This window comes from Bufo gargarizans, chromosome 1, assembly GCF_014858855.1.
Source record: "Bufo gargarizans isolate SCDJY-AF-19 chromosome 1, ASM1485885v1, whole genome shotgun sequence".
Classification (NCBI taxonomy): Eukaryota; Metazoa; Chordata; class Amphibia; order Anura; family Bufonidae; genus Bufo; species Bufo gargarizans.
Genome location: NC_058080.1, coordinates 644,068,060 through 644,091,946, shown reverse-complemented (window position 1 = coordinate 644,091,946; position 23,887 = coordinate 644,068,060).

Below are 23,887 nucleotides of genomic sequence, written 5' to 3'. Positions count from 1 at the left end.
TATATATATGTTGGTAAGGCTGATTAGTCAGCCTGCATTTGTGGGAGGGGCGGAGGCTCTTCATATACGAGCCACACCCTCACTCACAGGTGTGTGTTTTCAGGTGCCATTAGCACACTAGCTTCTCTGGTGGTAGGATTCTTTCTTTGCAGCATGGAGCCAGAATAGAGCTTGTTTTTTTGCTCTCTGCTACCATAGCATGCACGCGCCATACTACGTAAGTAGGTTGGGCCGGGGCCGTCTCTCCAGGCCGGTCGGATCCGACTTTGCTAGCGAACGGGAGGCTTCGCCTCAGAATCTTCTACCTCAGGTTTGCTCGTTTGGGCCTAAATACTTCCATTTGCTTTTCATTTTTGTTTGTTGGTAATAAGAGTTGGTTCCTATAAATCTTTGCTTCGTTCGTCTTGTATGAAAGTTTCTTTACATCAATCCGGCTGAAGTAAGAGTTACCCGGGCTGCACCTGACGTCATGTTTGGAGATCGGACGCAGCGTTTATTGTTTAGGCCTTTTGCTGTAGCTGTTCCTTGCCATGTGTCTACCCCCCCCCCCCCTTTTCCCCCCGCTACCACCATCTTTAAACTTCATGTATTTCACTTTCGTAAGCCGTGTACCGGCGTGGGCTCCCCAGGATACAGCAAAGTCACAGACATGGAAGCAACACTGACACCAGCTTTATATGCAAAAATATAAACTTTACTTTGGAAACAGTATTAACACAAGTACAAACAGTATAAGTAATACCCCAGGCCCACAGTCACCGTCCCTGTCCGAGGGACAGGCCTAGCCTTCTGGCGTACACAGCAGAGCCTACAAGTCGTACTGTGCCGCTATAGAAGACACACCTAACCGGTGGCAGACGCAGCAGAGCCTGCAAGTCAATTACTGCGCTGCAGTCCAGTACAGTAAGGCCTAACACAGCTATAACCCTATCTAACTAGCGCATACAAGGCCTAGGCTAGTCTCTGTTACTTTAGGCGCCAAACAGTTAGGTACAATTGGTAATCAGGTGTACTGACCTGCGTCCGTTCTGGGCCCTAGGATGCCGCTTACCCGGGATGGCCACCAAGCTCTCAGCAACCGTGCGGCCTTGCTTGATGCTAAGGTTTTCTGTCCATACACTGGAACTGGTCTTCCTGGGACATACTCTCTTTCAAAGAGCTGGATCCTGACAGGGGACAGCAGATACTCTCCTTCCTTTGAGTGCCCAGTCACTGCCGGACATCCGCAAACCAGGATGGAATCGGATTCAGTCCCTCACAGCACAATCCTTCCACCATGTCAGATCATTACTTCCTGGTTCACCCAGAAGCATGCTGACTGTGCTGCAAAACAGCGGCCTCTAGTGGCCGGAATGCCAAATGACAGCTCCAGTACAATTTAAACATAAATATACAGGCAGAGCTTATCCACAATCTCACACTTTCATGCTCTGCTGTTATCTCGAGCGGCATTTACACTTTCGGCTTTTATTTCATGTCTTATGCTGCATCCGCACGTCCTTACTGTACTGCACTTTTCTACTCTTGGTTCGTATTCACTCAGATTGGTCTCACATTCAATCTGCGCTCACCTGTTGGCTGTTACATCTCACTCCGTCCCCAGCCGACAGCCGGATCCGTATTACATGCCTGTTATTACATGTTGTATACTCGGCTTACAGCCATAGCTGCTACTGTTAATCCGTTTTCATGCTCTGGATGCACCACCCTGGTGTTCCCACCTTGCTCCACTCACAACCAGAGCTGCGTTTATACCAATTTTCATGCTCTGCTTATACCCAAAGTTGTGTTCACACTTCTACTACTACACCAGGTTGTATACCCCACTCACCAAAGCCGCTTTCCATGTCTGCGGTCACATCAAGTTAATATTCCGTTCACATCCAAAGCTGCGTCCGCATGTCTGCTTTTCACATCTTGTCCTATACTCCTTTCACTACTAGAGCTGCGTCCACATGTCTGCTTTCGCATCACGTCAATACTCTGCTCACTTTCAGGTTGCATTTATACGTCTGCTTTATACCATGCTTTTCATGCGCTACCCATACTCAGAGCTGCGCCTATTCCATGTTTTTAGGTACCACTCGCATCCAAAGCTGCATTCACCCATTTGTTGTTACATCATGTGTTGTACTCTGCTCCCACTCAAAGCTGCATTCTCCTGTTCATTGCTACGTCATGGTTTTGCTCAATCTCACCGGGGCAGTCTGCACCCACCGCTCTGGTACCTATCTCCTGACAAACATAACTGCGTTCTTTTCAGGCTTACGTTCCCTTCCTCGTGGTCTGTCACATTCCATAGGCCTAGTTTCTGTTTAATCCTGGTTCATATTCACTCAGACTGGTCTCCTTTTACTTCTGGTTCGTATTCACTCAGACTGGTCTCCTGCCCCAGTTCACCAAACAGCTCCTCAGCGGAGGTCAGTGGGCCGATAGGAGTACGTTTCCTGCTATGTTTTCACAAGCTGTTCATTTGTTTGTCACGATAAGAGACTTCTCTTAGCGAACTTGCAATGCCCCAGGCATTTCATGTATACGTTTATGGTTCACGGTGGTTAGTGTTTTATGTATGCACGTGCTTCGGATTACTAATATCTATATTTTTAACGCCTGTTGGCAGTCATGTTCCTTAGGCCACCTTCTAGCTAATCCAATCATTCAAGTAGCTTCATATGCCATCAGGTCCGGCTTACGTTTTAATTACTTATCGTCACCGCAACGTCATCCCTCTGGCTTCGGGGGCCCTATGACCGATCCGGCCTCATGGCTCCGGGGGCCCCTTGACCGCTTTTCATGTTTTGTTTGTTAAGGGTACGACATGGTTGTAGGCTGGTTAGTTTCCCAGGTTTCTGTTGGAGGTTATGCGAGTCTATGTCTTTGTCTTTCTAGGTTATCGAGTCCCGGTTGCTTACTAAACCCGTTGGGTTAAGGCCCAATCTTTTCCCCAGCCGTCCTTAATTCTAAGGTTCGCATCCCGACGGCTGCCCGGCCCCATGGGCCCCTGGTGGTTGCTTCAGCCCCATGGCTTCAGGGGTCTGACCAATGGTTGTCTGTCCACCTGTGCAGCTATGCTTTTGAATGACTCATATCTTTACCTGCTTACCAACTTATGTTATTAATTTTAGTTAATGTCCGTTATTATCTCCATTTTCTGTCACGTTTCCCTTCGTCTTTTCAGGTCATGCAGTTGAACTATTGGGGTCACCTTCCACGTCGGTCAGTTCTCGTTCCTAACGATATTTTGCCTTGCATGTTATTCAGGCCACGTAGTTTATCTTGGGTATCGCCTGCCACATCGGTCAGGCTCATGGTTTAATTCACGTGCACCTTATTCATGTCACTTTTCATAGTTATAATTCTTAAAAAAAAAAAAAAAAACGTCCCCATGGCTTCGGGGGCCCGACGACTGCTTCGACCCCATGGTTTCGGGGGCCCGACGACTGCTTTGACCCCTTGGCTTCGGGGGCCCGATGACTGCTTCGGCCCCATGGCTTCGGGGGCCCGATGACTGCTTCGGCCCCATGGCTTCGGGGGCCCGACGACTGCTTCGGCCCCATGGCTTCGGGGGCCCGACGACTGCTTCGGCCCCATGGCTTCGGGGGCCCGACGACTGCTTCGGCCCCATGGCTTCGGGGGCCCGACGACTGCTTCGGCCCCATGGCTTCGGGGGCCCGACGACTGCTTCGGCCCCATGGCTTCGGGGGCCCGATGACTGTTTTCAAACCTGCTGGGCTGATTGCCTGGTTGGTTGTCCATCTGTGCATCTAGGCTGATTTGACCCCTATGTATCGCACACATACCTGCTTTCCTCATAATCCATGTTGATCGCTCCATGTTGATCCATGGCTTCGGTGGCCCGACGACCTGCTTCGGCCCCATGGCTTCGGGGGCCCGACGACCTGCTTCGGCCCCATGGCTTCGGGGGCCCGACGACCTGCTTCGGCCCCATGGCTTCGGGGGCCCGACGACCTGCTTCGGCCCCATGGCTTCGGGGGCCCGACGACCTGCTTCGGCCCCATGGCTTCGGGGGCCCGACGACTGTTTTCAAACCTGCTGGGCTGATTGCCTGGTTGGTTGTCCATCTGTGCATCTAGGCTGGCCCCTATGTATCGCATACATACCTGCTTCCCTAATTTCCTAATAATCCATGTTGATCGCTCCATGTTGATCCATGGTTTCGGGGGCCCGACGACTGCTTCGGCCCCATGGCTTCGGGAGCCCGACGTCTGCTTCGGCCCCATGGCTTCGGGGGCCCGACGTCTGCTTCGGCCCCATGGCTTCGGGGGCCCGATGACTGCTTTGGCCCTATGGCTTCGGGGGCCCGATGACTGCTTTGGCCCTATGGCTTCGGGGGCCCGATGACTGCTTTGGCCCTATGGCTTCGGGGGCCCGATGACTGCTTTGGCCCTATGGCTTCGGGGGCCCGATGACTGCTTCGGCCCTATGGCTTCGGGGGCCCGATGACTGCTTCGGCCCTATGGCTTCGGGGGCCCGATGACTGCTTCGGCCCTATGGCTTCGGGGGCCCGATGACTGCTTCGGCTCCATGGCTTCGGGGGCCGACGACTGCTTCGGCCCCATGGCTTCGGGGGCCCGACGACTGTTTTCAAACCTGCTGGGCTGATTGCCTGGTTGGTTGTCCATCTGTGCATCTAGGCTGATTTGGCCCCTATGTATCGCATACATACCTGCTTCCCTAATTTCCTAATAATCCATGTTGATCGCTCATTTTATGTTTTGACCGCAAACTGGTCCGGTTCGCCCTACAGCATTATTGTCATGTCTTACGCAGATATTTCGTCTTTCTTTAATTGTTCATGCTTTCGTTCAGGTCCTGCCAGAGGAAGAACAAGTAGGGCAATTCGCTCTAGCATTTCAGTCTCTGATCGTAGTCGATCATATCTTGTCAACCAGGTCCCTGCGCAAAGTCTTTGCCTTGTTACCACGACCAGGAATTCATTTTCGCCAGTAGCTTCATTGCATTGCATTCCCTCACTCATGGGAGGGCATAGACAGAATCTTGTATATCATGGCTTAATAGCTTCTTGCCCCACTAACCTCCGACTCCCTACAACCACGTTGAATCGGATTTTGGACAAGGTCCAGCATTTTCTCACGGAAGATTCAGATAGTAGGTCGGTCTTCACGTCTCAAGCGTAAAAACAATTCTCAGGGGCGCACAGTAGAACAAAGCGCGGATAGCTGTTGTCTGGGTAACTATTCAAGGATTCTCTTCCTATCTACATGGTTCTTTTTGGCCCTCATTCCTGCATAGTCTAGGCAGTTAGGCTTTGGTCCCACGATCTCCTGACGCTAGGGCATTGCCAGTACTCGCACTAGAACCAAACTTTACAAGTTTCAGTTGGTTTTTATGATCCATTTCACAACTTATTCTCGGTCCTCCATTCCGCTTTGGTGCAGTATCCGCAATATTGAGCATCATGTCTCTGGCCTTGTCATCCACAAGATGGGTTGTAGGTTTCCTACTGGTCTTGCCTCACATACCCCGAATTTTCGCTCTAGATTCCGGATGCCTTGCAGTTGGCTTGGGGATTAGTTTGTACATGCCATTCAAATTCCTTTTCTACCCTACTTGGCTTGGTTTTTGCCCACTTATAGGCCTACCCACGATCATGGCTTAGGGCACACAACAAGCCGTTTAGTCAGGTCAGCTAAGACACGCCTAGCTGGGTTAGGTTGTTCCCGTTGTTTTCTCCCTAGGGTTCTTCGGATACCTCTTGGCCGTAGCCATGACCACAAGTTGGTAAGGCTGATTAGTCAGCCTGCATTTGTGGGAGGGGCGGAGGCTCTTCATATACGAGCCACACCCTCACTCACAGGTGTGTGTTTTCAGGTGCCCCACCCTCCCTCCCTTATCTTCTCATTTCCACAGGGTATGCCCACTTATAGGCCTACCCACGATCATGGCTTAGGGCACACAACAAGCCGTTTAGTCAGGTCAGCTAAGACACGCCTAGCTGGGTTAGGTTGTTCCCGTTGTTTTCTCCCTAGGGTTCTTCGGATACCTCTTGGCCGTAGCCATGACCACAAATATATATATATATATATTTGGAAAAAATAACCAGCAGCACCACCAAGCCAAAAAACAAAGTAAAAAGGGTGCACTGCACGAGTATGGTAACTGGTGCTTACCCACTGATACGGAATAAAGAAATCGGACTGCACTCCAAAAAGATCTTCCGTAAAAAAGGATTTATTCACCCTGAATAAATCCTTTTTCACGGAAGATCTTTTTGGAGTGCAGTCTGATTTCATTATTCTCTCTCTCTCTCTCTCTATATATATAAATATATATATATATCATGCCCCCCCCATAGTGCATCCTGTATTTTAATATATATAATGCTCTTCTTCCTTCTTGTAGTTCCTCCAAGAGTGCCAGCATATATCTAAATATAGCACATATCTAAAAATACTCACCTGTGTCACATTCCACGCCGCCGTTTGCAATGCAGGGCACGGGCCTCTTCCGGCATAAGGCCTGAGTTCCTGCATCCCAACACAGACAGGGACAAGTTGCAGGATGCAGGCGTTTGTGACCATGTCATCGCATGGCCTGAGACCTGTGGCACACGGTCACAACCTCCTCCAACATTCTACTGCCTCAGAGACTTCGGGCTAAGTGGCATGTGGCCTACGAGGCTGAACAACCGCTCCTTAAGAGGCAGGTCAGCCGCATGAGGCGAGATACTCATCTTGCTTCATGACAGATGCGGCTGTTTTTAAAATAATTATTTGCTGAACAACCCCTTAATATGTTACTTATACTATTAATACTCTCTTCAAAGTAATGTCAGTAAATATGCAGAAATACTTTGTGAGTATTAATAATTTTATATCTGCTTGTTTTAGGAAGTTGAATTTAATTACACGGCTGTCTCTTTATTCGCGACATCTTGATCTTTACTGTATGAGGGTGAAGATTATTATTAGTGTAGAATGTTTATTGGAAGAGAATAGCTACAAGGAGAAAGAATAATTATATTAAACATGATGTACAGTAATGTGTTGATACTAGTGTAAACCAAAAACAACAACAAAAATGATGGATCCTAATGTAATAACTAAGAGGCACAAGCAACTTCACTTCCTAACATCCTACTGAGAAATCAGCAGGCATTCCCTTTAACAAACAAAACAAAATTGATTGCATTAGTGGGGGTAAATCAGCATGTGTCTTGTTTCCTTAATAACATAACAACATTGTTTGCTGCTATATTGTTATTATGTTGTTCTAGGCCCTGACATTATGATTAGACATTCATATGTTGATCTCCAGTTCATGTTGGACTAGTGAGAAAAAGAATATTTATCTCTTGTTGAGGTTCCAGAAAAATACATTAGTAGAAACCCAGTTAATTGTCTAATTTCTGCTTGTATATTGCTAGCAGTAAAAGGCACTATGGGATAGATTACTTAATCTATAATAACTCTGGGAGCTTATTATCCAACAGAAAACTTCCTAGAAACTTATTTCATACTATGGAGAACGCTCCAAATAATTGTGTATCACAGTACACACAATAGCAAATAATTATAATCTGGTACAGACTATTACACCATGATTAATTCAATGGCATTATGATTGACTAATTCTCTGATCCTATTTTTCCCCATGTATTTGGCTCAAATTTTTACTAAGACATTTTCTGGCTACAAGTTGTCCCCATCATATTGTATCACAAGGGAATACTGGCTCAAGGTAGTTAATAACACTATACCATCGTTTTAGGGTTATTTCAGCCTTGTTCATGGGTTCCCCAAAACACAGAAACAAGACCTCTCATATTTACATCAGGGAAGGCAAACTGATCATAGTCTGCTCAAAGATCCTTTGCTAGCAGTAAACACATATGAGCCAAATTAAGAACGAGCAAACCAATTCTAAATAAATGGGCTTTGTTTTGAATTTCACAAAAATTCATCTGCCACTTGAACCGGGAGACGGCTTGTGCACACTGCGTCTCCTCATACAGCTGATCATTGGGGATGGCAGGTTTCGGACCCCCACTGATCTGATATTTATGACCTATACTGAGGATAGGTCATCAATATAAAATGCCCGGAGAACCCCTTTAATGCATATGTACTACACTGTACTTGTCCTCCTCAGTTAACTCTTCTCCCACTTAGGATATGCCTCCTGCTCCACTCTTCGAAATCCATCAATAATGGAATATGTGGAAAGAAAACAACTCTACCCCCAGCAATCCTCTGGTGTGCAAAACTTCCACCTGACCATATTGCTGGCAGTGCAGTCGCTGCCATACCATTTTGTAGATTCTGCTGCCTTTAAAATAGCTGATAGTGTGCGGTCAGTCATGCAGGAAGATATCTAGCTGCCATTATTTAAAAAAATATGTCGTTCTTGCAGTGGCGACTCTAGGAACAATATATAGGGTGGCACATAACATACCACAGTCAAAAATGGGGGGGCACTAATAATTTTCACCACTTAATCATACTCCTGAAAAAGACTAAATAAGTATATATAAATAAGATTACAAAATACGAGAGTATTGTGGTATGCAGGGATACCTTTTTATTGTACTAACCTAATACTTAAAAAACAAGCCTTCAAGAGTTTTCCTTTCTTCCTCGGTATTGCTTCAGACCTGAGAAAGAGAGAAACACTCTCGAAAACTTTTCTTTATAGTTTAAAGCAGTTTCAGCAAACACCAGGGCTGTTTAAATAATCCCATATGTTAAACATGTCACTAAAGAAAACCAATGAACAGACGCTCACAGGCTAATTCACAAAAGGGTAAAGAGTTTGTAAAAGAGAACAATCTAGGACAACAAAACTGAATAGGAAAGTCAGATGAAATGAATTTTTTTCAACTCAGCTGTGTTGTCCTATATTGTTCACTTCTCCAAACTCTTCACCCTTTTGTGAAATAACCCTGTGGGTGTTGTTGGTGTGTGCAACTAATACTAATTATTCTGATTGTAATGCAGAATGCAGCAGTCAGGGGTGTGTGCAACTCAGGGTGTGATGGTCAGAGGTGCTTGTAACGTAAGGTGCGCTAGTCAGGGGTGCATGTAACGCAGGGGGTGCTGGTCAGTGGTGCATGTAACACAGGGGGCGCTGGTCAGGGGTGCATGTAATGCAGGGGTGCTGGTCAGGGGTGCATCGCAGATAGAAAAGGTACTTACAGTTCTGATGTGTTCTGTCCTCGTGCCTTCTTCCGCTAGGCATGGTGGCAGGGGGAGGGGCACGCAACAATGTTTCCTGATGTTAAATCCCCAAGCTGAATTATTTCCTGCTAGGCTGAAATACACAGGCAGCCAATGGCAGTGCTGCCCTCTCCCTCCCAGCCAATAGCAGCTGAGGTGGGAGGGGGAAGATTCACTTGGCTGCCGACTGCCGAGGACCCCGTAGTGAAACGGTTGGGCAGCATTGGCAGTACTTTCAGTTTGGCAAAACTGACAGATCGCCGCTGTACCAGTGGCAGCAGAGGCCAGAATGGCAGAATTTTAAAGGGGAATCAACGAGGGGCACGCAGGGGGGCAAGGAATAACCTGTAGCGATGCCAATACGTCCTCGCCTTGTATTTCTGGAGCTGGGCCTCTCTTTGCAGTTCTTTTTGCAAGGTGAATGCCACCATGGATGCCTGGAACAGCTGTTATGGGCATAGACAGTAAATGTCTTTCATGGCCCGTTGGGTTAATATTTTAATGGCAAGGCAGCACCGCAACAACAAAGCCAGGTCCTATTGACACAGCCGCTTTTGTGTCAGTCTGCTTCATACAACAGCCACTTCTCCACCTTCTCCACATCTTCCTAAGTGGACATCCTTCCATCCACAACAGAAGCAAGACAAAGCGCAGCTTCCACTACCCCTCCCTCCTATAAAATGAGTAAAGTGAAGCTTTGTCATGCAGTCTTAGAGCTGATAGGCCTGGGCTAGAGTAGCCACACAGCCAATCAGTCACTAAAGTGCATCGAATATCAAACATCCCGCTAGCTACCTCCCCACCAAGACCGACTGGGCAAGGTGGTCAGCAACAATGGTTAGAACATTGTGGCTGCACTACATTTGGGAGAAATAACACATGCTACCTGCATGGAGCATGTGATAACTTTAGTGGTGCATTGTTATGTGACAAGGAACTTATTCCTGGACTTGCAGTAGAATAGCATCAGAGAGTATCAGCTGCAGCCACTATCACAGCTACTATTCCATTAGCTTTAATTCAACTTCCATTACTGCCACTACCATTGCCCCTACACAGCTGCAACTACTACAACGACTACCTCAACATAGCCACACACCCATCTACTTACTGCCATGTCTATTCCATGTTAGCTGCTACTACTGGCGCTACTATTGCTGCCACTATTACTCCTACACACCTTACCATTTCCACATCCACACTGTACTGATGATCCAAAATGAAAGGAAGAATTTTTCCAGGCTTGTTAAACTTCAGAACAAGCTGCTGTTTTTTCTGACATTTTAAGTTGTGTGTGTATATAAATACAGGCAGGCATTCTGCCCCCTGTTAGGGTCCATTCAGATATCCGCAGTTCAGGGTCCTCATCCAAAATTGTGGAACGGGTGAGGACCAATTCATTTCAATGGGGCGCCAAAACATGCGGACAGCACACGGCGTGATGTCCACATCCGTTGCTCTGTTCTACAACCCCGCAAAAAAGATGGAGCATGTCCTATTCTCGCCCTCAATTGCGGACAAGAATAGGCATTTCTATCACCAGGCCGGCCATATCATACGACCGGTATCCGTGTTTTGCGGATCTGCAATTTGCGGACCGCAAAACACTTGTGGACATGTCAATAGACCCTTAAAGGAGTTCTCCAAGTTCAGGGCTAAACACGGATATAAGCCAAAAGTGAAGCATCAAAGCATTTCCTTGCTCCAATGCCCTCCTTGCCTTGCCCTGCATTGTGCAGTGTAAGGTCTGTTTGTTAACTGCCAGTGACGTACCAGGCTTCACATCACTATGCTATGCGGAGACTTCTGTCTAGCAGTGAGCCTGGTGACATCACAGACACACATGATTGGTCTATAGCACTGCCCTGGGCTGTTTTCGAGGCAGGTACTATGCTACTTTGCATAGTAACCACCATCAAAACAGTCAAGTGCAGCACTATAGACTAGTGTCAGCAGCAGGGGCTATATTCGAATTTGCGATATTTCACGAATATTTGGCCAAATATTCGTCATATATTCGCGAATTCGAGATTATTTTCTTGATCGCAAAAATTTGGCAATAAAATATCCGCGTAACGCGCGCTAAATACAGGCGTGGGTCACTTTTGCTACATTTTCCAAGCTGTTAGAAGTTTCTTGAGACTAAAGAAAAAGGTTGGCACGGTAGAACATTAAAAATGGCTTTATATGCATTTAAAGTGCTCCAATATATTTGCGGTTGCACAAATCGGCACTAACGATTCGAATATTTTGGCGCAATACATGAAACTTCACATTTTAGCAGGTCTGCATGTATCTATGGACAGCAGAACCTATCACACTGCCTAACACCCTGCACTGCAACAGCTACACTATATCAGGATATAAACTACACTGACTATCTGTATTATATATAAGCGCTATCTAACTATCTATCTACTGTAGTGTGGAAAGCACAGAGCACAACAATAACACTGCTGTCTCTCTCAGAACTTTAAAAAACTGTAGAAAATGACTGCTGGGGAGGCTGTTATATAGTAAGGGGTGGGCAACTTTCCTATTGGTTGCTAGGGATGTTGGTAAGCTGTGACAAAGACATTGCAGCCTTCTCATTGGGCCACAAGCAAGAAGGGAGTTTAGTGATGAATTTTTTTTTTTGAATATTCGAAATTACAAATATATTTCACTATATTCTAAATATTTGCGAATTCTCAAAGTGCTCATATTCGCGATTAATATTCGCGAATCGAATATTCATGATCAACACTACTATAGGCCGCCCATTTGTGCTGGTGACATCACTGGGCTCACTGCTAAGTGGAAGTCTCCACCTAGCATAGTGATATGAAGCCCGGTACGTCACTGGCCAGCGATGCAGTGCAAGACAGAGGGGAGAATCAGAGCAAGGAAATGCTCCTGTGCCCCTCGTATATATAGCAAAAGAATAGTTTATATCCATATTGAGCCCTGAACCTGGATTCAGCCCTAAATGGGTTCTCTGGGTTTAGCCCCAAACCCAGAGAATTCCTTTAACACATCATTTTTGGACACCTGTGCAAAACAAGCCACTGTTTCTTGTGACATTGACTTCTGAGTGTGTATAAAGAGGAGTCTCACCCAGTTAAGCCATAATTTAGGGACATTTGGTCTGAAAAAGCCACAGTTTTTTTTTTCCAATAACAGTGCTTGGAATTAAACCCTTTCCTGATGTGACGTAATACATACCAAAATAATATGCTGGGCACCACTAATCAGGACAGAAACTAAAAAGGTGCTATCCACATGTATATACAGTAGTCACCTTATTACAAGTACATGCCACAGACAGGTTGCACACCAATAAAGAAAACAATACATAACTTTAAAGGATCACTTAAAAACAATAAAAAACACAAGGGGACTGGAGATTTCGCAAAAATATATAGGAAAATCTCCACCCACAGCACAGTTCACGATAAAGCCAGTGAAAAGAGGTCTGCGAAAATGTATCCAAATGTTAGAAAGACTCCAAGATATACATGATCAAATGCTAACAAGGGAATGAATAAAACAATTCATAATGTAACATCACATTCAAAATAAAGTTCCAGTGCATACCAAATCACAATAAATAAACTAAAATATTATACGACCTGTTAGAAAAAGAGAGAACGTGTAGCTGTCAGGTTGAACCCTACACGTATTGCTGCCATGGGTATTGCGCAGATTCATCAGGGGCATAGATGTGTGAATAGATTACAGTAGTGAATAGATCATTTTAATGCCTTAAACAGTATACGGTACATGATTAAAGAAATAAGATTTAATTTTTATCTACTAGAGTTGAGCGGACACCTGGATGTTCGGGTTCGGCGGGTTCGGCTGAACGTCACAAAAAAGTTCGAATTCGGGACTTGACCCGAACTTGACCCCGAACCCCATTGAGGTCAATAGGGACCTGAACTTTTGAGCACTAAAATGGCTGTAAAAATGTCATGGAAAGGGCTAGAGGGCTGCAAATTGCATCAAACTGTGGTTAAGAGCATGGAAAGTGCTCTGCAAACAAATTTGGATAGGGAAATGACTTTAAATAACATAAAATACGTAAAAATAAAAAATATTAATCTTGATCTAGGAGGACGAGGTCTATATGGAGTAGGAGGTGGAGGAGGCAGTGGATGTGGCGGTGTAGGTGGAAGCGGTGGTGAAGGAGGAGGATGTAGCCTACACTGGTTTTTGGTTTAATTTTTTCTATTTATTAGGGTGCACCCCAAAACATTGGGCAATATAACCTGTGATAACCCCCTCCAGTCATGCCAAACACACATTCAGACAATACACTGGCTGCAGGGCAGGCCAGCACCTCCAAGGCGTAAAGGGGCAAGCTCAGGCCATGTGCCCAATTTGGAGAACCAGAAGTTGCAGGGGGCTGACCCATCAGTTAGTTCGTGTAGGCGTGTGCACACATACTGCCCCACCATGTCGCACGTCACCGTTATGTTCACGATCCAATTAGATATCTGCTCTATCAACTTTCAATGTTCCTTTCTGTGCCTACCATGTTGATCACGGTTAGCGGCGAATCAGGGTTCCATGCCGGAGAGGGAGCGTGAGAAAGAGAGACCACATCCAAGGGAGATCAATGGATGAAATTTTATTGTGATTGAGCGGAAATGTGGGAAAAGTTATTAAAACAGAAGATTCGAAGGAAAGGAAGGGGCGTGCGGCTATTACTCACTCCTGACTTGGGGAGGTAGTGATGATAATTAATACAGGACTCTTAAGATGCCCTGTTATTGGAATGATTAATAAAAAATTATATAATGTCACTGGGGTATTTAGTATTTGGAAACGTTAGACAGGAGAGGCCCTGCTGCCGCTTTGTTGACTCTAGATAACTTCTGCCTGATTGCACGTCCTCGTGACATCCACTATCTATTTGGATATCTTCTCTATCAACTTTCGATGTTCTTTTCTGAGCCTACCATGTTGATCATGGTTATCGGCGAATCAGGGTTCCACACCGGAGAGGGAGCTTAAGAAAGAGAGACCACATCCAAGGGAGGTTAATTTTTTTAAATTAAATATGATTGAGCGGAAAAGTGGGGCAAATTATTGAAGTGCAAATGTGGGACAAGTTGTTAAAGTTTAAGCATTGATACAAAGGAGGGGTCGCGCATCAATTAAAGAAGAATTTTTTAAATATAATTCCTTGTCACCTATGCACAGCAGGGGTTTGTATACGGCAACATTGGTAAAATGTCACCTGACAATGTAACAGACGATTTTTTTAAATTTATGTCCCTATCACCTATCCAGACCAGATGTTTAATCACAGTAAAAATGGTCAAATGTAACCCAAAAATGTAAGAGACAAATTAGTGAAATGTTTTTACCTGTCTACTAGGTATAGCAGTGGTATATCACACCCAAAAATGTGCTAATTTCACCAGAAAATGTAACATAAAAATTAGTGAAATGTTTTTACCTGTCTACTAGGTATAGCAGTGAAACACAGAGAGAGAATGCACCAAACAGATATACCACTGACTTTACTGGTAAGTCATAAATGCAGGTATTAGAAGCTGAGACTTTCGCCAATACCTCCAAAGCGTAAATTGCAAGCTCAGGCCATGTGCCCAATTTGAAGACCCAGAAGCTGAGACTTTCGCCAATATATTCCTATCAGGAAAAATACCGGAGCCCATCATGCACCACGTCACGGTCACTCAGCATGGCAGAGGGTCCTAACCACTGCTCCTAACCACTGCTCTGGCTATGATCTGTGCGCTGCGATTGGCCAGTGCTGCAGCAAGGGACACGCCTCCTACAAAAAATCAGTCCAGTACAACAGACGGAGCTGAGACACCGGAGCCTATACCAGGCGAACGGAGCGGCGCCCAGACATACTAGTAAGTGCAGGGGGACCCCTGGGCGCCGCTCTGCCCACAGATAGAGTTAGTTTTTAGTTTGCATACTAGTGAAAGGTCCTCTTTAATTTTATTTTTTACATTTTTATTAGGGTACACTCCAAAAGAGTGGGAAATATCCAAAATACAACAATGAGCAATTGCGCTGTAGTATAACAATGGCTGATTAAGGCCGGTATACATGTCTATTCTGCACAAGGCACAGACAAGTCCTGTGGGATCCATGCCTGGTTCATTTTAATGAATGTGAGTTTGTCTACATTGGCTGTGAACAGGCGGCTGCGCTTGTCTGTAATAACACCCCCTGCCATGCTAAACATACGTTCAGACAATACACTGGTTGTAGGGCAGGCCAACACCTCCAAAGCGTAAATTGCAAGCTCAGGCCATGTGCCCAATTTGAAGACCCAGAAGTTGAAGGGGGCAGACCCGTCATTCAGTACGTGTAGGCGTGTGCACACATACTGCTCCACCATGTTGGTGAAATGCTGCCTCCTGCTAAGACATTCCATATCAGCTGGTGGTGCTGGTTGTTGTGGCGTGCTGACAAAGCTTTTCCACATTTCAGTGATGCTAACCCTGACTTCTGAGGTGCTGGTGGTGCCCCAGCTGTGTTGGCGACCTCTTCCTCCTCCTCCTCTGCCTTCACCTTGTGCTTCCACTGTGCCCCCGCTGTCAGGTGGGAATTCCACCAGCAGCGTGTCTACCAGCATGTGCTTGTACTAGCGCATCTTACGATCACACTCCAGTGGCAGAAATAAGGACGGTATGTTGTCCTTTTAACGGGATCCAGCAACGTGGCCACCCAGTAATCAGCACAAGTTAGATTGTGGGCAACTCGGCGATTGTTGCGGAGACACTGCAGCATGTAATTGCTCATGTGTGTCAGGCTGCCCAGAGCCAACGAAAAGCCGTCCTCTATGGGAGGTGTATCATCTGTGTCCTCTGTATCCCCCCAGCACTGCACCAGTGATGGCCATGAGCTGGTTTGGGTGCCACCCTGCTGTGAACACGGTTTCTCCTCCTCCTCCATCTCCTCCTCCTCATCCTCCACCTCCTCATCCTCCAGAACTGTGCCCTGACTGGACAATTGAGTACCTAGCGTTTGTGGGTGCAGGAACCCACCATCGGAGCCACTTATGAATGACTGGCCGGAAACCCTGCGAAATGATCCCTTTTCCTCCTCCTGTGCCACATCCTCTTCCATCATCGCCAGCAGCGTTTTTTCAAGGAGGCATAGAAGTGGGATAGTAATGCTGAGAACGGCATTATCAGCACTGGCCATGTTGGTGAAGTACTCGAAACAGAGCAACAAGGAACACAGGTCTCGCATGGAGGCCCAGTCATTGGTGTTGAAGTGGTGCTGTTCCGCAGACCGACTCCCCCGTGCGTGCTGCAGCTGAAAGTCCACTATCGCCTGCTGCTCGCACAGTCTGGCCAGCATGTGCAAGGTGGAGTTCCACCTTGTGGGCACATCGCATATGAGGCGGTGAGCTGAAAGGCCAAAGTTAAGCTGCAGCGCTGACATATCGGGGTAATTTTTAAGGAACCTCTGCACCACCAAATTCAGCACATGCGCCATGCAAGGGATGTGCGTCAAACCGGCTAGTCCCAGAGCTGCTACGAGATTTCACCCATTATCGCACACCACCAGGCCAGGCTTGAGGCTCACTGGCACCAACCTCTCATCGGTCTGTTGTTCAAGACCCATCCACAGCTCCTGCGCAGTGTGGGGTTTGTCCCCCAAACAGATACGTTTTAAAACAGCCTGCTGTCGTCTACCCCTGGCTGTGCTGAAGTTGGTGGTGAAGGTGTTACGCTGACCGGATGAGGAGGCGGTAGAGGATGAGCAAGCAGAGTAGGAGAAGGAAGCAACAGGAGGCAAACTGAAGCACTCTGCAATCCTCTGTGGTGGAATAACATGCGCCAAACTGCTATCCAGCTCAGGCCCAGCCGCCACTGCATTTACCCAGTGTGCTGTTATGAAGATATAACGTCTCTGACCGTGCTTACTGGTCCACATATCCGAAGTTAGGTGGACCTTGCCACAGATGGCGTTGCGCAGTGTACACCTGTTTTTGTCCCCCACTTGGCTGTGCTGGGAAGGGATGGCATGCCTGGAAAAGTAGTGGTGGCTGGGCACGATGTACTGTGGGGCAGCCACCGCCATAAGGGTTTTAAAACTCTCAGTCTCCACCAGACGGAATTACAGCATTTCAAAGGACAGTAATTTTTAAATGCTGGGCCAGGGATCGAGTATGGGTAGGGTGTTATTCCTCTTTAGCTTTAGTGTTTGGGAGATGGAGAGCTGAACGCTTCCATGAGACATTGTGGAGATGCTTGGTGACACAGGTGGTGGTGTTGCTGGCAGATCCTCTGTTTGCGGAGTGGCAGGTGGATGAAGAGGCCTAGACTGCAGTAGAAGAGGAAGCATGAGGAGTCAGAGACCTTTCTTGGTTTTTGAGGTGTATACTCTACTGCAGCTCGTGCTTTGCACTTAGATGCCTGATTATGCAGGATGTGCTCAGGTTGAGAACGTTTATGCCTCGCTTCAGGCTCTGATTGCATAGTGTGCAAACCACTCGTGTCTTGTCGTCAGCACATTGTCTGAAGAACTGTCACACCAGGGAACTCCTTGGAGCAGGCTTTGGTGTGCTCAGTCTCTTGCTGCGGTGGGAAGTAGCAGCCGTACTGTCTAAGGGATGGCTGCTCCGCTTTTGCACCCTGCTCCCTCTTCTGCTGTGCTGGTGGCTCTGTGTGATCACCATCTCTTCCTCCGAACTACACAGGTCACTCGCATGACCTTGATTCCATTTGGGAATCCTCTACATCATCTTTCACTCAGTCTTCACCCCTGCCACCTTGTCGGTCTGCACACTTTCGAAAGCCACAGCAGTTGGCACCTGTGTTTCATCATCATCCGGGACGTGCTGTGGTGGTCCTCCCATGTAATCATCTTGAAACATAAGTGGTTGGGCATCGGTGCACTCAATTTCTTTTACTCCTGGGGCAGGGCTAGGTGGATGGCCCTGGGAAAGCCTGCTAGCAGAGTCATCAAAAAGCAGAAGAGACTGCTGCATGACTTGGAGCTCAGACTGCTTGGCTGATTTACAAGGGGGTGAGGTGAAAGACTGATAGACATCAGCTGCAGGTGCCAACTCTGATCTTTCAGCAGGAGACTGGGTGGTAGACAATGTAAAGGAACTGGAGGCACTGTCAGCAACCCAATCTACTATCACTTGTACTTGTTCTGGCCTCACTATTCGTAAAGCCGAATTTGGCCCGACCAAATACCGCTGAAGGTTCTGTCGCCTACTCATACCTGAGGAAGGTGTTTCACTTGTGCGTGTAGCTGGCACAGATCGACCATGTCCTCTCCCTGCAACAGGAGCTCCACCAGCAGCACCACGAACGGGGCCACGTCCCTTATTTGACTCTCTCCTCATATTTCTAAAATGTTTGCCCTAAATAGGTGTTTTTTTAATAGCAGAACAGAACAACAGTATCTAAAGGGTGTATCTCACATCGACAGATGCAGACAAGGCCGCAAATTAAGTTTTCGTCCCAAAATGCGTGTTTTTTTAATAGCAGAATAGAACAACAGTATCTAAAGGGTGTATCTCACAATGACATATGCAGCAAAGGCGGCAAAATTAAGATTTTCTGCCCTAAATGGGTGTTTTTTTTAAATATCAGAATAGAGCAACAGTATCTAAAGGGTGTATCTCACACTGACAGATGCAGACAAGGCCGCAAATTTAGTTTTCGGCCCAAAATTGGTGTTTTTGTTTTAATAACAGAATAGAACAGCAGTATCTAACGCATGTATCTCACACTGACAGATGCAGCAAAGGCTGCAAATTAAGATTTTGGTCCAAAATGGGTGTTTTTTTAATAACAGAATAGAACACCAGTATCTAAAGCATGTATCTCACAGTGACAAATGCTGCCAGGGCTGCAATATTAAATACTTTGCCCAAAATTAGTGTTTTTTTAACCCAGAATATTATTGCTGTATTTCAAGCGTGTATCTCACACTGACAGATGCAGACAAGGTCGCAAATTAAGTATTTTGCCCAAAAACTGTGTTTTTTAAATTACAGAATATGACAGCAGTATATAACGCTTGAATTTCACACTGACAGATGCAGCAAGGGCTGTAAAATTGAGTATTTTGCTCAAAAAGGGTGTTTTTTAAAACCCAGAAAATTATAGCTGTATTTCTAGCTTAAATTGCACACTGACTAATGTGGCAGAGGCCCAAGATGGAGGGTATTGCCAAAATTGGGTGTTTTATAAAACTCAGAAAATTATTCAAGTATTTCAAGCTTGTTTTTAACAATCACAGATGCAGCAAAGACTGCAATATTAAGTACTCTGCCCAAAAAGGGTGTTTTTTTACTAACAGGATATGACAGCAGTATATAACGCTTGAATTTCACACGTACAGATGCAGCTAGAGCTGTAAAATTTCGTATTTTGCCCAGAAAGGGATTTAAAACCCAGAAAATTATTGCTGTATTTCTAGTTTAAATTGCACACTGACAAATGTTGCAAAAAAGGCCACAGATGTAAGGTCTTGCCAAAAATGGGTGATTTTTTTAAACCCAGAATATAATTGCAGTAGTTCAAGCTTCTATTTGACAGTCACAAATGCACATATGCTGTGCTGTTGTACAGAACTTGCATAAAATGGCCGCCGCCGCTGCCCACCTAACTAACAGACAGATAAAAATTATTTTTCTGGGTCACTGGGCTCAGGACAGTGTAAACAGATTGTGCACTGCACCCACAAAACAAAATCTTGGTAGATCGCTGAGTTAACAAGCACTTCTGATTAAAGATTCTGTCCTATTCTTTCCCTCACAGCAGCAGCATCCTCTCCCTACACTAATCAGAGCAGAGTGACGTGCAGCGCTACATGACTCCAGCTTATATAGAGGCTGGGTCACATGCTGCACTGGCCAATCACAGCCATGCCATTAGTAGGCATGGCTGTGATGGCTTCTGAGGGCACAGAGTTAAACGTTTGTTGGTTGGCTGCTCTGCAGCCTTTCAAAAAGCTACATAAAAATAGCTAAACACCGAACCCAAACCCAAACTTTTAATGAAATGTTCGGGTCCGGGGTCCAAAAATCTTAAAGTTCGGTACGAACACGAACTTTACAGTTCGGGTTTGCTCAACCCTATAATCTACACTTACATAATTCTCACGTGGCATAGGCGTCCAGAAGACAGCACTTCCTATGCTTGAGGTGGAGCGGAAGTGGCGGCAGGAGTAACTGGAAACACTTGCTATGGAGAATTAAACTACGTGCATGCGCAGATCAACATAATAAAGACACCAGGAATAGGGCAGATAAACGTGATGGACATGCGAAATATAGAGCATATATACTTAAACCTCATGCGCTGATGGTCACACAGTGTCAGGAAATGACTACAGAGAAGCTGATAAATATAATGGAGATGCCAGAAATAAGATGGACATATACAGTACATGGCGTAGAAATCGTAGAGCTTTAAAGGGTTTCTACCACTTAGTTTTCACATAATGGGGAGCGCCCGACAGCCTATGGAGGGTGATAAGAGACTGGTGGTACTCCCTGATCCCCTTTGCCCCCGAGTAAATAATGGGGTCATGGCCCCTTTAAGGGGTTTGTGAGCAGAGGCCTTCCCATGAGCCAGTGGGAATGGGGCGGTGCTGAGGGGCTATATATTCCTGGGAGTGAGCGTTTCACTTCCTCTTGATGGCGGATGTGCTGGTTGAGGTACCCCTTGCCGCTGTCATGTCCGCAGGAGATATGGCCCTGCGGGATTCACTCCTTGCGCGCTTTCAGGAGGAAGGAGAGGGGTGGCTGCGGGCATTCCTTGGGAGCCTGCACTCCCCTTTGCCTTCTTCTACTCCGGCCCCTCTGCCTGTTGTTATCGCTGAGCCGGCGGTTCCTGCCGCCGGCTCTGCCTGTCGTTCGGGGGATCGGCGGTCCGCGCGGCGTTCCCGCCCCCAGGCGCGGCTTGGCCATAGCCCCCCTGCTCCCATCGTAACCCATTGCAGTGGTCCCCAGGGCTCTCCCGGGTCTGGGGAGCGCTTACCTGTTCCTTCCAGGCGCCGTGGCAGGTCGGGCCGCTCCGGCGGGCGGAGGGATGGTGGGCGGGCTCGGCGCAGCGCTGTGGCCCCTCCCCTTCCTCCGTCTCCCGGAAGTGGGTTCACGGCTGGCGGCGCGCTGAGTGAAAGGAGTAGTATGGGAGCCCGGGAAAGCGCGATGGGGGAGGAATTACCCCCTACACCCCCCTCTTCTCAATTATTGCCCCCTCCGGTTTCTGTAGGGCAGGGGATGTCTGTGCTGGCGGCGGCACCTCTGTCTGGGGATCCAGGCAGTGGGTCGCAGAGCGTCCTGTTGGCACCCCCTCGCATTATGACCACCCCCCCGCCCCCTCCCTCCCAGGTTCTACCTGTTGATGTGGCCCCCAGGCAGAGGAGACGCAGGGAGGTCTCTGTCTCTCCCTCCTCTTCATTAGAAGATGGCAGGGGTGAGCGTACTTATCGCAGGCGTTCGTCCCGTCGCCATTCTAGGGCACGAGGGAGTCGGAGACGCTCCAGATCCTCCAGGTGGCGTTCCCCCTCATCTTCGGAGTTGTCATCGGGCGCATCTGAGGAGTCTGGTAGAGTTTCACGGAGCAGAAGAATGAGGGCAGCGCCGAGCTGTACGTCCAGGGCCCCAAGCCTGGTTCATCCGGTGGTTCAGAGTCAGGCGGTTTCCGTGGAGGTGCCTTCTCCGGTGGTTCCTAGTGTTCCGGTTGGTGAGTTTCAATTTGCTGGGGCATGGGGGGAAGGTGGTTCTGTGGCAGGTATGGAATCGCTGATGCGGGCTTTGTTAGAAAAATTGCAGGATCCCCCAGCCCCAGTAACGGGCCCGACTCCTTCCCCTGTGGGTGCGGGGATACATAAGGAGGCTTTTTTCTGCGGGGTTAGCCCCTTGGGTTCACATGTGGAGGTGTCGGTTAAGGAAAAGATTTGGGCTAATCATTACGTAGACATATGGTCCCTTATCTCGGTCGATCAGCATACAGTTGATAGGGAGCGCAGGGTTCCGGATAAGCCGTATGAGCGTAGACCGAAGGTGGCCAAAACTATTGGGAATTGGCTTCAGGCGTTTGCGGTTTTGGGATGCGTCATGGGTCAGCGACACCCTGAACGTTGTTCGGAGATGTTCGTTTATGTGGATACGGTGTATAGTGCTTACAAGGCCCACGGGGGCAGCGCATGGTGGCGGTATGACGAGGAGTTTAGGAGGCGCCTTGCCCTTCAGCCTGATGTGGGTTGGGGAGTAAAAGCGACTGATGTATGGCTGCGGCTCATGTTATCTCAAAGACAACAACCCTTTCACGGCGCGGCCGCCGGTGCGGGCACTTCACAGGCCCATGCATCGGTGGCCGTCAGACGCCCAGGAGTGTGCTGGTCGTTCAATGAAGGGAATTGCAAGTACGCGGGTTTATGCAGGTTCAAGCATGAGTGCTCTGTGTGTGGAGGCTCCCACGCCGGGAATAGGTGTTCGGGACAGGCAGACAGACTTAGTAAGTTTACAGCCCAGAGTGAGGGTAAGGACCCCGGTGAGCGTGGACGCGATGTCCCCGTGGTTAGACAGGTACCCCGATAGGCAGGCTGCTTCTCAGATTCGTTCTGGTTTTTTGGTGGGTTTCTTTATCCCGTTTGTTCTCAACCGGTCACCTGTTTTTAGTGATAATTTGAGGTCCGCCAGGGATCATCCCGAGGTGTTGAGGGAGAAGTTAGCTAAGGAGGTCGAGTTGGGTAGGATTGAAGGCCCGTTTTCTTATATCCCATTTCCTAACCTAAGGGTGTCCCCGTGGGGTGTGGTTCCGAAAAAGGAGGTTGGGAAGTTTCGTTTGATTCATCATTTGTCTCATCCTAAGGGCTCCTCGGTGAATGATGCGATTCTTCAGGAAGAGGCATCTGTTTCTTATGTTTCATTTGACAGGGCGGTCTCTCTGGTCAGAGATGCTGGTAAAGGGGCCCTTTTAGCTAAATCTGATATTGAGTCGGCATTTAGGCTCCTCCCTGTTCACCCCGATTGTTTTCACTTGTTGGGAGGTTGTTGGGAGGGGCAATTTTACTATGACACTTGTTTGCCGATGGGGTGCTCCATATCATGTCATTATTTTGAGTTGTTTAGTTCCTTCTTGGAGTGGGTGGTGAGATTTGAATCCGGGATGTCGTCTGTGATACATTATCTAGATGATTTCCTGTTTGTTTCCCCCAGCGACGGTGGGGGTTGCAGGTACTTGTTGTCATTGTTTTTGTCCTTGATAGGACGGTTTGGGGTCCCTATTTCGGCTGAGAAGACGGAGGGCCCGGTCACGTGCTTGTCCTTTTTGGGGATCGAAATTGATACGGTTGCTATGGTTTTTCGGTTGCCTGGAGAAAAGTTGGAAAGGGTATTGGAGTTAATTGAAGGTTTTCTGTCAGTTAGGAAGGTGACGCTGAAGCAGCTTCAGTCTCTGTTGGGTTTGTTGTGTTTTGCATGCCGGGTCATGCCTATGGGGCGTGTTTTTTCCCGCCGGTTGTCGTTGGCCACAAAAGGGGTGTCCTCTCCGGGGCATCGTATCAGGTTGACTAAGTCCCTTAAGGCGGATCTGCGCGTGTGGCGTTCCTTTTTAGATGGTTATAACGGCCATACTTGCTATATTTCCAAGGAAATCGTTAGTTCGGAGTTGTCATTGTGGTCGGATGCGGCCGGGTCCTGCGGTTTCGGTACCATATTGGGTAGTGAATGGTGTTTCGCT